Source organism: Octopus bimaculoides, chromosome 13, assembly GCF_046866305.1.
Source record: "Octopus bimaculoides isolate indiv1 chromosome 13, ASM4686630v1, whole genome shotgun sequence".
In the NCBI taxonomy this organism is placed as follows: Eukaryota; Metazoa; Mollusca; class Cephalopoda; order Octopoda; family Octopodidae; genus Octopus; species Octopus bimaculoides.
The window spans coordinates 57994850-58008015 of NC_142940.1; positions in this window are offsets into that span (position 1 = coordinate 57994850).

The following is a 13166-nucleotide window of genomic DNA, read 5'->3' on the forward strand; positions in this document are numbered from 1 at the left end:
TATATATATATATATATATATATATATATATATATATATATATATATATATTTATATATATATATATATATATATATATATATATATATATATATATATATATATATATATATATATATATATATATATATATACATATATATATATGTATATATATATGTATATATATCTGTATATATATATACATATATATATATATATATATATATATATATATGTGTGTATATATATATATATATATATATATATATATATATATATATATATATATATATATATATATATATATATATATATATATATATATATATATATATATATATATATATATATATATATATATACATATATACATACATATGTATATATATATATATGTACACATATATATGAATTTAGCTGGCAGAATCGTTAACACGCCGAGGAATATCCTTGGCGGAAATTCGTCCTTCGTTATATTTTGCGATCAAATTCCACCGTCTGATGTTCGATAGAATAAGTACCACTTGAATACTGACGTTGCGGTAATCGATTTACTCACTCCCCCGAAATTGCTGGCCTTGTGCCATAATTCAAAACTAATATATACATATGTGTGTGTGTATGTGTGTGTGTGTTTGTGTGCGTGTGTGTGTGTGTGTGAGTATGTATGTATATAAACAAAATTACGATTGTTGTTTTTTAGAAACGTCGAATGCTTATCGTCGGATAGTCAAGAAAGTGATATTTTCGAACGCAATATCGTCGTTAAAACAGCAGAAAAATTGGGTATTAATACTCTTATAAGGAAGAAAAAAAGTTGTCAACAAACAACTACACACACACACACACACACACACACACACACACACATAGGTATGTAGATAGATAGGTATATATATAAATACACATATATGTATATTCATACACACATACATTTATGCATAAATAAATAAATATATATATATATATTTGTATGTATAAATGTATGTGTGTATGAATATACATATATGTGTATTTATATATACCTACCTACACATGCATACAGGCACACGTATATATATGTAAGTACAACCATATATTTTTCTGTCTATCTATCCATTTCTTCATTTCTTCTCAGTCTATCTCTCTCCCCTCTCTCTGTCTCACTCACCCACCCACCCTCTTTCTCTCTCTCTCTCTTTCTCTATGTATATATATATATATATATATGTGTGTGTGTGTGTGTGTGTGCGTGTGTGTGTGTGTGTATAGGTGGGAGTGACATACGATATATAGATTTCTACGCGAATACACACGCGCACATATGAACCTATACATATGCATCTATCTGCGAGTACGAGTCAAAAGAAATACAAAATGCCTGAGGATATAATAAACTTTGTTAATTAACAATTTACGTCATCATAATAATTTCAATGATACTGAACAATGCGGACACAAAGAATTATCTTCTATTATACGAAATTCTTGTAAATGAATTTATTTAATTAATTAATTAATTAAAATAATAATGGCATGATTAAAAGAATTGGCATTTATATCATAGATTTCATGCTCAGATATTAGACAGTGCAACAACTATTCCAGCATTTTTGAAGAACTGTAGGAAAATGATTTACCTGTTCTCGAATATACATACGGATACATACATACATATATACATACATGCATGCGTGCATATATATATGTATATGTATATTTATATTTTCTAATAAAAATGTAATAAAATACCATACGCTCATATACATAATTCATACACACTAAACCTTACACACATACACATATGAACATTTTTATTCATGTATGTATCGATTTGAAAAATTGACGCATCCTAACATACATATATTTCATATGCACATTTCAATTTGAATATGTGAATACATAATATTTAAAGACGTGTTTATATGTACATAAATATGTATGTGTGTATATATTTATATATATATATATATACATATATATATATATATATATATATATATATATATATATATATATATAGAGAGAGAGAGAGAGAGATATGCAGGGCAGGGAATCGTCAATTAGTAATAAAATTAATAATTAACAATTTTGCCGGGTAGCTCAGTATGAAAAAACCTTCTTCGGTAAAAAACATTTATAATCATAAATATATAGGGATACTGTTTTTTGTTCTGTGTGTATCAAAAATATCGCTATCAATCTAGAGTAATAATTTGTAGTTTTGAAATCAGTAGTTCTTTGACTGCTATTTCTGAATTCTCAGTATGTTGGAGAAGCAGGTTACTGTCAATCCCTATATATTTATGATTATATATATATATATATATATATATGTGTGTATATATATATACATATATATATGTATGTGTAAATATATGTATATGTAAATATACTTATACGTGTATATATATATATATATATATATATATATATGTATATATATATATATATATATATATATATATAATTGTATGATTCCGCTCCAAAGTACTTGAATTTTACTTAACATTTAGGTTTGTTCCGAGGCAGAGTTGCAGATTAAAATGGCTACTAATGGGGAATATTTAAGACTTCATTTGTCACTTCAGATGGCCTGTTTGTTTTACCGCTCCATTACTGTACTGAATCTCCACGTGGTAGAGCAAACTCAATACTGTCGTTATATATATATATATATATATATATATATATATATATATATATATATATATATATATATATATATATATATATATATATATATATATATATATATATATATATATATATATATATGTGTGTGTGTATATGTATGAATGTATTTGCATACTTATGCATATATACATACATGCTTTTATATATATACACGTGTGTCTCTCCCTGTGTATGTGCGTGTGTATGTGGAGAGAGAGCGAAGACGTAAGTGAGAGAGAAAGAGCGAGTGAGAGAGAGAGACAGAGACAGAGAGAGAGAGACAGACAGAGAGAGACAGAGAGAGAACTGAACGTCTTTGGCAATTGTCTTTTTACTTAGTGTCATGGATAAATACAAACAAGAGAATTTTCACGTGGTAGTACTTAGATCTTTTAATACCAACCTATAAACAGAATTAGAAAGCGACAACGAAAAAACACTCCATAAAACTTCTGTGAAAAACGCTGAAAAAGAAGCAATATCTCATGGCACTAAAGAAATATATATCAAATCCCGCGGTGAAGACATGATATGTGTAACTTTTGATATTTCTCTTTCTCCACATAATATTCCAACATATTTCGAGGTTTTATTTTTAATTCTTATTTTCTTGTTTCCTCGAATTAGATCTTACTTACATCGAATCACGGTTTTTCGCCCCCACGTGTTTTTATAAGCTTATAAGTTAAATATCGAATGCGATGGCTTGTTATTCTGATGGCTGTCTGCAAATGTACAGTGTTACAATATTTAGAATCACATTTCTGCATCCGCTCCTTCCTTTGACATAAGACAGTAAACAAGTTTTAGCATTCACACACACACACACACACACACACACACACACACACACACACACGCACATACGCACACATATATAGATGGTTCAAATGTACAGAAAACAAAGGAACAACAAGCAGGTGTATAAGCTTAACATATATATGTATTATGTATGTATATCAAATCCCGCGGTGAAGACATGATATGTGTAACTTTTGATATTTCTCTTTCTCTACATAATATATATATATATATATATATATATATATATATATATATATATATATATATATATATATATATATATATATATATATATATGGTAGTTGTCTACTCCTTATGCGGCTTTTAAAACCAGATAATGTTTTGAAAAGACAGCCACATAGATTCCATATCCTAATTGGACTACCGAGAGCTGCAATTAAGTTCTGATCTTTGTGGATCTTAAAATATGTTTTGAGGCCTCCGTCAGATTTGCAGGCCTTCTAATATACATTGCATTGAAAGGTGTGCACTGAAAGAGAAGCAGAATATATGTATTGGGAAATAGTCAGTGCTAGTCTGTGCGGGATGATGTGGTGTGGTATGGTAGTGTATGTTGTGGTGGTGTGTGGCGTAGTGGTGCGGTGTTGTGGTGTATGGTGCAGTGTGGTTGTGTTCGGATATGGGGAGGCGAGAGTGGGGGAAGCAAGGGTGGGGTCTAAGGGATGGGGTGCGGGATGGAATGTATAAGGATGGTGGGGGTGGAATGTGTAGGGGTGGGTAACGAGGGAGGGCGTGACGATGAAGGGAGAGAGTGGAAGGGAGAAGTTGGGTAGGAGTGAAGAGAGGAAGTAGGTGCCAGAGGAAGAGAGGAGAGGTGGGTGGGAGGAAGTAGGTGTGAGAGGAGAGGTGGGTGGGAGGAAGTAGGTGTGAGAGGAGAGGTGGGTGGGAGGAAGTAGGTGTGAGAGGAGAGGTGGGTGGGAGGAAGTAGGTGTGAGAGGAAGAGAGGAGAGTGGAGGAGGGTTAGATGAAGAGGGGAGAGGAATTGAGCCCATGTGGGTCAAAGAAGCGAAGAAAGGAGTAATCCCTGCTCACGGCGAAGACAGGAGTCTGGATTGCTCCTGTGAAAGGACAATCCGAACACAGACAGGTGGTGTAAAGAGTGACCGGTAGAGCGGAAATGGCGCGAGACCGGGGTGTCGTTGTCGAGTCAAATATGTCGGAGGTGTTCCGCGAACCGGTCAACCAAGCGGCGTCCCGTTTGACCGATGTATAGAGAAGGATAGTTATCTATCTATTTATGTATCTATCTATCTATCTATCTATCTATCTATCTATCTATCTCTAACTAGCTAGCTATTAAACTGGATATTCATTTAGAACTTCTTCCCTTATTAGCTACGTGCGAGCCCATTCAAGGGTCAAAAGGAGTCTTGATATATGTATTTATTTATGCAAATATGTATGTTTATTGTGTATGTATATATATATATATATATATATATATATATATATATATATATATATATATATATATATATATATATATATATATATACATATATATATATATATATATATATAAATGCATATATATGCAACTACTTACACACATACAATAATACGTAGACACAGATATGTATATATACATATACATATATATTCGTGTGCGCGTCCATGGTGTTTTGTGTCTGTGAGTGATTGAAATGGACGTGCTCTCGTGGAAATGAAGAGAGTATCCGCATGTTGCAGTCAGCATTTTACTAATATATATTAATTGGTTCATTGAATTGCGTAGAAGCCTCTACGTGGTTCGTGATTCGCTTTCTACTCAACAGGCACTAAAATATAAAAAAAAATTGTTTGCGTAAGCATATATATATATATTTATATATATATATATATATATATATATATATATATATATATATATATATATATATATATATATATATATGTATATGTATATGTATATGTATATGTATGCATGTATGTGTATGTATGTATGTATGTATGTATGTATGTATGTATGTATGTATATGCGTGGCTCTGTGTGTGTATGTGTGTTTTATAAATGTCAAACTAGATCTATTGTCAAAGTTGTATAAAGTATATGTTATAGTCATGATTTATAGAGAAAACGTGAGTATGAAGCCTGTTCACAATGCTGGAATTATTTCGGCAATAAAATAACACAATAACATACACAAAAAGATTGTATTCTAATTCTGTTTTTTTTATGAGAATGCATGTTTACATTCATACAAATCGTTTATGAGGATAAACGGCTTAAAATGTAATAAAAATATTGGGGAATATAATAGCGAAAAGAAAATAAAGCAAATAAATGACCGTAACGTTCTCCTTCGCTTAGAATTTGCCAAGGCATCAAATCATATAGAAAAAGATAGTAGCATAATTAGGCGACAGAAACAAGCAATTTAGTGGGGTCACCAATGGTCTACTTATATTGCTAATATTCTTCGTGGTTACTCCATTGCCAATCCTACGTAAAGTTATCTATTGTCAAAATGGTTTCGTCCATGACCAGGTCAGCCTTTCGCCATGGCGTTTCTAAGATGAGCTCTAGCTATGTGCTTCTTTATCAAACGGTAGTGACAGCGCGTGGCTTCGTGTTTGGGGGTATTATGCTCACAATCGTAATGTCGCGAGTTCTATTCACTGCTGCGCGTTTAATCGTAAATAAATGGCAAACTGACTACGATCCGTAAGCCAACGGGCCAGTCTTGTCACGCGGAATCTCCCTGAGAAGTACGTTAAGGGTACACGAATCAGTGCAGTGTTCAGTTACGTATGCTTTAATTTCAGAAGCAGACAATTCCATTGATGGGATCAACTAGAAACCTCGTCGTCGTAACCGACGGAGTATCATTTTTTGTTTGTTTTGTTTTCATAAAACGTAGTTTGTCTTTTCTCGGATTTATGGGAAAAGATTTTGGTTCACACCCACTGAGTTTCCTGTTCGAAACCACTCCCACTGACCTCGCACAAATGGTTGTTTTCTATTGTCATCCCAGAGCAATCTGTACAAATGCAATTTATCTCAATCTTTCAATCATTTATGATATACACACATACACACACACACACACAAACACACATACATACATACATATACACACACGCACGCACACACACACACACACACACACACACACACACACACACACACATATACATAAGACAGGCTTCTTTCAGTTTCCGTTTACCAAATCCATTGTACAGAGGTTGTACACCTTGGAGACCTGCTGTGGAGGGTGGTTACGGACCGACTCGAGAGCTGCGTATCGTTACGGACCCAGATTTTCCATTAACAAGGCTATGTTCGGCTCGAGGCTTTAATAGAAGACACTTTCCTAAGTTGTCACGTAGAAGGACTGAACCCGGAACCATGTAATTGGGAAGCTAGCTTCTTATTTCTTTATTGCCCACAAGGTGACAAACAACGACAGACAAATGGATTATGTCGATTTTATCGACCCCAGTGCGTAACTGGTACTTAATCGATCCCGAAAGCATGAAAGGCAAAGTCTACCACGGTGGAATTTGAATTCAGAACGTAGCGGAAGACGAAATACCGCCAAGCATTTCGTCCGGTGTGCTAACGTTTCTGCCAGCACACCGCCTTACCATACAGCCGCTTCTGCACCAACCTCGTTTACCTGCTCCTCTGATTTCATTTTCCCTCTCTCGTATTTCTTAATCACTCTTCCCCTCTCTCTTCAAAATCATTGCCTTCTTCCCAGACTTACCTCCCTTGTATCATTTTCTCTCTCCTTCTCCCTCTCTCTCATTTCTTTCCCTTCTCTACTATTCCTAAGTCTCACTCCCCTCTTCAACTCCTCCTCTCTCTTAACACGTGATCGTTGAGGCATTCTCATTCTTTTTCGGCCGGCCGCCTTTGAGGTTCCGTTCAGTTTTTTTTCCATTTCCATATCAGAGAACCATCGACTAAGTAAGAAAAAAGAAAAAAAGAAAACAAAACACGTCCAGTTTCTATCGCTTTCTTACCCGAAAACGAACATTCGTTTTCTTGACGGATACAAATGATAAAAAATGTTATCCCTAGCAGCATAGTTTTGTCTTGTTATAGTCACGGTGGTTTAAGACTGAAATCTACCTACTTACATATATATCTATCTATCTATCTATCTATCTATCTATCTATCTATCTATCTATCTATCTATCTATCTATCTATTTGTGAGTGTGTATGTATCTATGCCTAAATTTCTCTCTCTTCCCCCCCTCTCTCTCTGTATATATACATATATATGTGTGTATTTGTGTATCAAATATGCAGATTATATATATATATATATATATATATATATATATATATATATATATATACCCTTTCACGGGATGCTTATTTCTCGCTAGATTCAAAATTTTTCATGCTAATATGTATTAAATATGTTAACATTAATAAAATAACGCCTCACTTCCTAAATCAATAAAGCAGTCAACGTTATATCTTATAAAATCTGAGTAAAACAACAATTTCCTACCTAACAACATGAATTAATTACTTATATATATGACTGCACATATTGGTTAATTTATCTTATATATTTCAGATCGTAAGTAGTGAAAAAAAGCAACATCGTTTATAGATTTACATCAGGCTAATCCCTGATGCTATGCATTTCTGATGCCCAGATTAGCAATGCTGTATTTGTAATATGTAAGAATGATAGTCAACTCTGTATCTTTAAAATCAGATATTAGTTTTTCGGTTTCTACGAAAATGCTTTCACCTTCCATCGAAAGTTGTCAGTAAATGATTGGCGGTTCACACAAAAGCCATATGTAGCTGTTAAACAAAATAAACAAGGCACAGACACACACGCACACACACCCATGCGCACACACACACACACACACACACACACACACACACACACACACACACTACCTCTCACACAGGTAGTCAATTACCTGTATATATTACCAGTAATATTCGCAACGCCCACAACAATAGCAAGAACATCGAGGACACAAGTGAAACAGTAGAAGTCACGCAACACACGTAGAAGACAACAAACTTACACAGTAACATGTAAATGCACATGCACACTCAAACACATACACGCACACACACACACATACATACACTCCCTCGTAAACAAATTCATATACGTACACGTAGAAAACTGCTAAAAAAAAATGTCTAAAACATATGAAATACATCAATACCACACATATAGAAACAAGAACTTTAGACATTCTTGACTTCCAGAAAGTTCCTAGTATTTACCAAAACATCACGTTGTACATTCTGCTTTCTATTTCTGCGAATGTTTACCAATAACTGGAATTTATTCTTGCTATCTAAATAGGCAAAACACATAGTCAGACACATATCATTCAAACACACACACACACACACACACACACACACACACACACACACACACATACACACACACACGCACACATGCACGCACGCATATGCATATATAGTTGCACGAAAACAAGCATACACTCACAAATGCAGAAATACATATCATTTAAAGATATTTTTCTTTCTTTTTCTAAAGATCATTGGCTGATAATATGAATGATTTCCGTGTTGTTGTTGATGTTGTGGTTCTTCTCGTTTTATTTTAGTTGTTATTATTGTGTTTTTGATGCGAGGCGACTCTTTTATGTTATTTTCAACAAGGAAAATGCAAGATGGCTGCCGCTAAAGGGAGATAAGAGAGACTTAACATGATATATATATTTAACACATGTTGATACTTTATACGTTACTGCAGTAAAAGAAGATATGTAAGTTGTTGGTGGAGAGCGGGAAAGAAGACAAGAAAGCGAAGGAGGAGGGGGTAGGGGGGTAGATACTGATGCTGACTGTAAGGGGAGATGGTGGCAGTGAAACAACAGCATCAAGTTAATTAAATTGAAATCGTACGAAGAAGAAACGTATCCTATACAGGTGTATGTATGTATATATGTATGTACCTATGTAAACATACATACATATATATATACATACATACGTTCCCACATATATGTGTGTATATATACATGCATATATATATATATATATGCGTATAGGTATATATATTATATATGTATGTATATACGTATGTATACATATGCGTACACGAATAATGATAATTGATAGACACACATGAGCAAACAGTTGTATGGTATAGCTCTATACACAGAGAAAAACTGCACAGCTGCATATATACCTATACCAATATATGTACATATATATATATATATATATATAGATATATATATATATATATATATATATATATATAGATATACATACATATATATACATTTATATATACACATACATATATACAGACACACATATATATACAGAGAGATATGTAGATATAGATATAGATATAAATATATATACATATATATATATAATTATATATCCATGAACAAACACACGCACACACACAGACACTCACTCACACACATATAAACATACACACGTACACATACGCACGCTCTCATATACTGACATGCTTGCGAATATATATATATATATATATATATATATATATATATAAATAAATATATATTTACATATCAGTACACACACACACATACATATACATACAGAGACACACAGACACACACCTAATTGTCTATATAATTGTACACGATGCTGCTTAATACAGAAGATCTCGATACGTTTTCAAATGTCAATAATCGTGTACATAACTTAACATCACATTAATTTTTTTCTTTTCTTTTTTCCCGCTCTTACTTCATTCCTGTTGTCGTAAACGTTTCGCTTATTGTTGTTGTTGAAGATGTTGTTACGGTTGCCGCATAAGACACTTCTTATCTACGATCGTGTTTTTCCCGTTGCTGCTGATGGTGTTGGTGGCGTTGGTACTGTTTTTTTTGTTTGTTTTTAATCCATTATTATTTTGTTGTTTTTTTTTTTGGTTTCTTCGCCTTTTCTTCTTTCTCTCTCTGCTATTGTTCTTGTTTGTGTTGCTGCTGCCGTTGGTGATGTTGTCATATATTTATTTATATTTATGTTGTGCATTCGTTGGTGATGACATTATTCTCATTGCAGCTGATGTCGTTACGTTTTCTTCTCATTTTTTTTTGTTTCTCGCTCTTGTTTAATGTTGCTGCTGTTGATATCATTAATTCTATTATTACAGTTCTTTCTGTTCCTGTCGTCGTCGTCATCGTCATCGTCTTCCTCAGCCTCGTTGATGTTGTTCTCATCGTCATTGTGTTTTTCGTTGTTATTCGTACTGTCATTTCTCGCACTTTTATAGCAATCCTTGTGGATGCATAACGTTACTTGTGATGACAATTCTGTCATGGCTGCCGATTCTTGATGCCGTCTTATGCTGTTGTTCATATCATTGTTGTCTTTCTGGATGCTGTCATTGCCGCAACTAATGTGTCATTTTCACTTTGTTGCAACTATTTTATTGATGCCCTTATTGTTGGTGCTGTTGTTATGGCTAATGCTGGTGATTTCAATGATTCCACACATACTTTTACTAGAAGTTTATTATTGTTATTATTGTGATTTATTTTGCTCGTTTTGGTGCTGTTATGCATGATAATGCTATTGTTGCTCATATTGTCGTTGATATCATCATCAGCATCATTGTCTTCTTCATCGCCATCTTCTTCACCGTTATCATCTTTGTGTTTGATAATAATGGTGGCGGTCGCGGTGGGAAATATTGTGTCTGTTCTTTGTGATGATGTTGATGTTGGTTTTATGCCCATCCTTATTTTTCGCTGTTGCTTTTCATTTCGATGATCTTGCTGTTGTACCTGTTGCAGCTAATACTACTGCTGCTACGGATGCTGCCACTGCTGATGTCAACAACGTCGGTGATATACGACGGCAATGACATTGACGACGGCGAATATGGCGTCGACGATTATGACGATAGCGACAGGGATGTTGATGAATATTCTCGTGATATTTCCATATTCTTTGTGCAAAAATGTTTCCAAAGACTCGATTGTATGATAACAGGATTTTCTTGAGATAAAACTGTGGCAAGAAAGGAGATTGCAAAATGAGAGAAAACAATAATGCATACACACACACACATATACACACAAACACACAAACGCACACACACACACACACACACACACAAACACACAAACACACACAAGCAAGCGCGCACACACAAGCACGAACACACACACACATAAGCACGCGCACACACACACATACATACATAAGCATGCGCAAACATACGCACATACACACACACAAGCACGCACACACACACACACACACATACATACATAAGCATGCGCACACACACGCACATACAAACACACAAGCACACATACAAATAAACACACACATAAGCATGCGCGCACTCTCTCACTCTCTCTCTCTCTCTCTCTCTCACACACACACAGGCAAGTGCGCACACACACGTACATAAGCGCGCGCACACATACACACACAAGCGCGCGCACACATACACACACAAGCGCGCGCATACATACACACACAAGCTCGCTCAGAAGCACACGAAGACACACACACACACAGAAACACACACACATACATACATATACATATACATAATACACACAAACACACAAATGCATACATACACGTATACTTATACAAACACAATCACACACACATACACACATACATATACATATTCACATCCATACACATACATAAACAAACACACATACAAACACACACACAAACACACACACATAAATACACATAGGTACACTATATCATTTCATATTTACAAAAAGAGATGGGGAGTGAGGAACAAAAAAGTGATTAGGAGAACGTTAATGTTGAAGAAGAGAAGTGGGAAGATAGGGAGAACTACGAGAGAAACAAAGTAAGTGTAATATAAGAATGGCATATGGCGTAGTGGTTAAGAGCGCGGGATACTAAGCCCAAGATACCGAGTTCGATTCCACGCAGTGGCCTGAATAATAATAATAATAATGATAATAATAATAATAATAATAATAATAACATCGAAAAATACTTTCCGTTCTGAGTTAAAATTCAGCCGAGATCGACTTTGCCTAACACCTGCATCGATGTGGGTACATAGTGAAATATGTATGCATCTATCTATCTATCTATCTATCTATCTATCTTCATATATGTATTATATATATATATATATATACAAGAATAAGGGCAGGGAATCGTCAATTAATAATAGAATTAACAATTTTGCCAAGTAGTTCAGTATGAAAAAAACCTTTATCGGTAAAACCATTTATCATCATAAATATACAGGGATTAGCATTGAGTTGCTTCTCCAACATACTGAAAATTTAGAAATAGCAGTCAAAGAACTACTGATTCTAAACTACAAATTTTTCTCTAAACGGATGGCGATATTTATGGCACACATAGAACAAAAACCGGAGGGAAAAGCGTAAACAAAACAAGTCTTTAGTTAATTGGATACGAATCGTTTCATGGTTAAGCGAATGAAAATTTCACTATTCCAATCTTCAGTCCAAATATTCTGATAAATTTGAAAGTGTCTCTAAAAAATTCACGGTAATTTTTGGTCATGCGACACCAAAAATCAACGATAAGAAAGGCACTTACGAATTCATCGGCCAGTGAGTTCAGGCATCTCACCTCAAAGAAATCTATTCCATGTGCGTCACAAATAGTCCCGTATGAAAAGAAGTCCCGTGTGGAGGGATTACGGTTTAACCATCTAACTTAGAGATATCAAATATAAAATATACAAGAATAAGGGCAGGGAATCG